The following is a 6,000-nucleotide window of genomic DNA, read 5'->3' on the forward strand; positions in this document are numbered from 1 at the left end:
TTGGTGAACCTTGTACATCGAGTGGAAGGAGTGCCGGAATTGTCGTCTTCCTCTACACTTGTACCTCTATGAACTAAATACTACTTGGAGTATAAGGTTTGTGTTTATATTTAGTGGTGAGTTCTACTTTACGTTAGTCTTGTTTACTATTTTCTTGCGGGATAGTCATTCATCCTTGTTGCAAATACTCTAGTAGAGGGCCCTGATAGAGAGAGATAACCCTACACAACACTAGAGTAGTAGCTGATAGTGTAGATGTGGTGTCTTGGCTAGAGGCTACCTTTGTTTGCCTCATTCCCCATGGTTGAGGGGTAGGCGGCAAGTGGTGACAGCCCTATCCGTCCCTCGTAATCCCCCACATTTGGGTTTGGCGTAGAGTTGTAGGCCAGGATCGCCTGGCAGACCAGGTTTGCTCTGGTGCCTAAAGCAAGTCTTAGTGACCAAAGCTATCTTAATTTAGGACCTCTATCCTTAGAAAACCTCACTACCCAAGCTATCTTTCTTCTTGTTATCTTAGGTGAGCTAGCTAAGAGATTTTTACAACACCGTTCCCTGTGGAAAATACGATACCCTGAATACTTTCAGGTGAAGTGCTATGACGGTATATCCGTGCGCTTGCGGATTCCTTCTACATTCGTTAAGAAATACCAACAAGCATTTCTAACATCGTTGCCAGGGAACGGTTGTCGTTTTATCTCCGAACCTAGTTCTATCGTGTATCCTTTATTTTCACCTTTCTTTTTGTTTTAATCTTTTCCAATGGAGCATCAAACCATTCAACAACTTTCTGCTCCAAAGGGCCAGTTCTTAGAGCCACCATAATCGTCGAAGCCAATCATATCTTCTAGCTATGAACTCAGTCCTAGCTTTATAGCCATAGTTCAGGAACAAACCTTCTCAGGTTTAGATTATGAAAACCCATATCATCACCTATGGGAGTTTGAGCAACTCTGTGCATGCCTAACAATTTTGGGCATGTCACAAGAAACACTTCGGTGGAAGTTGTTTCCCTTCTCTCTTGATGAGAGGGTGAAATAATGGTATGCCCACAACATAGGGAAGGTAAATGGAGATTCAGTGGAACAGATTTTATCTCGTGTTCTTCCCTATATCTTGAATTACTGCCCTACGATAAGAGATCCTCAACTTGCACCAAAGTGAGAAGGAAACCATAGGTGCAGCCTGGGACAGATTTTCAATCCTAACACATTCTGGCCCAGACTTGTCTATACCAAAACCATGTGTTGTTACAACACTTTTGGTTAGGGCTTGGCAAGGAATCTTCCCTACAGCTTGATATCGCTGCCGGAGGTTCGTTTACTCATAAAACTACAGCGGAAGGAGAATATCTTTTAGATCGCATTTTAGAGAACACACCTCCCCTGGAACCCCTCCATGTAGAGCCTAAGTCAAGCCATGAGGAAGTCTCTTCGGCCGAGGCCGAACCTATAACTCCTATCCAGAGACCCTCTCCCAAACCAAAAACTCTAGAGGAAGATTTCCGACCTTTGAACTTTCCATTTTTCAAGGACAAACTTCTTGAAGATTATGGAAATACCTTGACATATTCTTTCCAAAAGAAACCACCAGTTCCCATCACTCCTCTTGACCCACTAGACAAAGAATTCCTTAGGGAACCTGTCAAAGGAGTTGATAGCCATCATGAGCAGAGAATGGTAGAAGAAGCGGAGCTTTCTTCTGAAGAAATTCAGATTCACACCCCTTCTTTAACCATTCAATGCAAAATTTGTGGGTGTGGGATTATCACAGAACCGACCAATCATTTTGCATAAAAGCAATTGACTCATTGTATAGTTACAATTTCTTTATCAAGTTAATTATAACTATCCATTTCTAGATTAGCAACTATCCTGTGCCAAACATGTGGTATATCATTTAAAAGCATACAATAGTAACCATAGCAGGTATTGTACTTCCATATTCATTCGAACCATCATGTTCCATAACACAGTTACTACGCTGTTGGGACTAGCCAAGTTTCTCACTATCCGGGAGAGATGGCGATTCGAATCGATTTCAACTAGCTGGGAATTTATTCCTAACACAAACCTAGGTCTACCAGCCACGATAGCCTTAGGTCACCTTTGGTACAACTCAGGTACACATTTCGCGGGTCCGTACCGTGCCGCACAATCTGGAACACCAAATGCCAGGATGCTCAGGCCAAGCCTGCCCTTGGGCTCAGTCTGATCATTCCCCGGAAGGAGCGCACAACAGAACGGGTCCCGGCCTGAGTTGAATTACTCGGCTTCGCGGTCGGAACGAGTTATCCGGCCAGCTAAGTGAGAGGCATGCGTTCAATCTTGTCAGAAGCGCCAACAACGTACGGTCCTTAATCGACACAGACGGGGATAAATCCACACCCAAGACCTCCATGTCTTGTTGCTTCTCTATCGACATCCCGCCCGGTCTCGATTTTCTTTTACCCCATGGTTCTGTTCCACGATAGCAAATATAGCCAACCGTGCTCCGGTATCCACCTATATCTCGCAGGTGACAGGACATCACCCGACTTCTACCGGTCTAAGCATGGCTAAGCATTTATTCGATCCTGGACCTATACTGGTTAAAGGTGTAATATCTGGACAAGGAATTCATATGCATCAAGTGGTTCCATTCAACTCTTATAACCTAATGCATCAATCATAAGTACTTAAGTAAACATTTGTAAATTACTGGGAGACTTAGAATGCTCCGAGGCTTGCCTCGCAGAAAGGAAGTAGGGTGGTGGTCAGGACACTCCGGAAGCTCTTCAGGGTTCTGCTCCACGCCTTCGGGAGCTACGGCTTGCGGATTCTTCTGCTGGTCCCCTTCCTCTGCTTCTTCGAATTCCAGCAACGTTATCTCTTCCTCCGATCCTAGATGCATGAATATGGCATAAGTATTACGAATGCATATATGTTAACAAGTGCATCATGTTTATTGAGTAGGTGCATATCTCTTCTCGATTATTTAATTAACTACTTCCATAATGCATCGACTATACCACAAAACACAGCTACTTGTTTCGCTCATAACTGGAGTTCTACTAATCCAAATACAGTGATCCTGGACTTTCTGGAAAGCTTATCAAATTCTCTACAACTTTGTTATTAACCATTTTTACAGTACACATCATTTTTAACATGCAACTCATCAAACTCCAGAATCTGTCCGGAAACTATTCAATTTGCAATACAAAGTAACAATACTTCTACTTCATGTAATCAGTCAAAATTTGACAACATAAAACCAACCAACAGTTTAAGCATACCAAATACATTTAAGATAATATAATGATGAAGCCCAAACTATTTATTTAAATGCCTTTATTATTTTACTAAGATATTTAGGTTAAATAATAAACATATACAGATGTACTTCATAAATTCTCAAAAATTTACAGTGCCTTCCTAATGCTATCAAAGGACTACTGTAAAAGTTTCATGCCATTTTACCGAGTAGAACATCCTATACAAAAATGACAAGGCAGCAAGGCTTGAAATAGCATAATTAGAAAACCCTATTTAAAAGTGTCAAGAAACAGATTTCCTATTTTTCTTAGCATCCTTATGGTACTAGGATAACCTCCAACAAATTTCATGAGTATTGGATTCCTAAATAATTTATAAAAATTTACACAAGGATCTCCTAATTATAAAAGAAAAATCTATAACTACAAATCTACCCATGCACTCATCTTCAAATTTTTATTAGAGCTCATATATGCTAAGACTAGCTTACCACAAAAATTTCATAATTTTTGGAGCACAGCAACTCTAGATATAAAATAAACAAATTTGCATGCATTCAAAAGCACATTTCAAATTTCTATTTAAATCTCCAAAAATTTCTACTGCAAATGTTAAGAACATATTTTTCCTAAATACTACAGTTCCTAAGGAACACTAACAAATTTATTTCACAATTTTTGAAGCTACAAAACTGAAGATACAAAAATTACAAAACAGCACCAGATCCAGATTTAAATGAACTAGCCTATTCTACTCCTGTCGCTGACCGGTGGGACCCGCTGGTCAGCAGGGCCCGCCTGTCAGTGAAACCAAAACAGAGCCGGCGGCGCTGAGCAAGCTTGCGTGGCCACCGCTCGTCGACGGCGAGTCCGCCGGCGGTGACGTCTACGCGGTATGACCTACTTGACCGGGCGCATGTGATGGGCTAGCTAGGTGAGCGGTTGACTGGCGCGAAGGGTGACGGCGTCGGCCATGGTAGCACGGCGGACCCGGACAACGGCGCAACACCGGTGGAGGCCACGGCGAAGCACTAAAAGGTGCAGACGAGCTTCCATGGGCTCAGGTGAACCTAACGTACACGGTTGCACGGCCGACGATGGAGGGAGGTGCCCCAGCCACGGTGACGGGTGCGGCGGGGATGCTCCGGCGAGCTAGCGCATGGCGCTGTTGCTTACCAAGTGTGGTCAGCGAGCGCGGGCCAAGGCGGTGAGTCACGGGAGCTCTGGTGGAGGTGGATGAGGCGCAACGACTAGCGAGATGGGGATGGTGGTGGTGCGGTGTAGCGCACGCGAGGCGACGGCGGAGGCAGTGCTGTGCTCGGCGGCGTTGCCTGGTTCCACAGCGAGAGCAAGGGAGGGCGCTGGAGAGGGAGAGAGCTGGCGGGAGTGAGTGGAAATGGAGCGGGCGCACGCGGGGTGATAATGGCCGGCTCAGGCCTGGCGCTGCCCGGCGGATCAGAGCAGCGGCGACACGCGGCCTTCATCGCATCCACACGGCGTTCATGTTCTGGCGCCGGTCGGCCATCGAGCGCTGGTTCAGTTCGTCAGTCTACCACGAAGCCAAGCCTGACAGCGGGTTTTGCAATCGAAATAACTCCCTATGCAAAGCGATTCAGTGAATTCTATCAGAACAAAAGTCGTAGTCCTAAGTACCATCTCCAAATGTTGTTCAAAGAACTTGTTCTAATTCGCAACAGAAACGGAGTAAAATCATCCCAAACATCGGCTGTCAGTCAGTCAAGGTTCATGACTTAGCAAAAATTTGCTAAGTGTTGCAAATGTTGATTTTTCTGATTTTTGTGATCCAATTTCACACATGCTAGGAGCTGAATCAGTTAGTGACCCAAAAATAAAAGTTGTTCCTTAATGTCAAATACTACAACTTTGCTTTAGTGATCTCCTCCATGCAAGGTCTCTAACACCTAGTTCAAACTTGGTCAAACAAGCTACATTCAAAAGATGGTACATACTTAAACTATGACATAATGACCTAATTAGCCCTAGCCATAAATACCAAAGTTGTTCATGATGATATTACTAAACATGTTTAAGCTATTTGCAAGGTCACACAATTCATCTACATGTTTACACTCATGATCATATGCACATACACATGGGAACATGAAATAATAAGAATGTTGCATATGTTTCAATCAAATGTTTCAAGTGTCAAAGCTTATATATGAATGCTTTATGATCATGCTCATGCTATGCAAGTCAAGTTATGCAAGGCTAACACCCGAGGTGTTACAGCCCCTCCCCCTTATAAAAATCTCGTCCCGAGATTTGCAAGACCTACCATTCTTGGAAAAAGGCGGGATAAACTTCTCGTAGATAATCTTCTCTTCCCACGTAGCATCTTGTTCACTATGATTGTTCCACTACCACCTTATAGAACTTAATAATCTTACTCCTTGTCACTCTCTCCATCTCCTCTAATACTCGAATTGGCTTTTCTTCATAGGTCAAATCCGATTGAAGCTGCACGTTGGTGGGTGCAATAGCTTCTTCAGGTACTCGAAGACATTTCTTCAACTGAGAAACATGGAACACATCAAATATTGCACTCATCTCTGGTGGAAGCTGTAACTTATATGCAACATTTCCTTTTCGTTCCAAAATTTTGTATGGCCCTACATATCTTGGTGAAAGCTTCTTTTTCATCCCAAATCTTTTCACACCTTTCATGGGTGATACTCTCAAGTATACATAGTGACCCACTTCAAAAGTCAGTGGTCTTCTTCTTC

This window comes from Miscanthus floridulus, chromosome 3, assembly GCF_019320115.1.
Source record: "Miscanthus floridulus cultivar M001 chromosome 3, ASM1932011v1, whole genome shotgun sequence".
NCBI classification, from domain to species: domain Eukaryota; kingdom Viridiplantae; phylum Streptophyta; class Magnoliopsida; order Poales; family Poaceae; genus Miscanthus; species Miscanthus floridulus.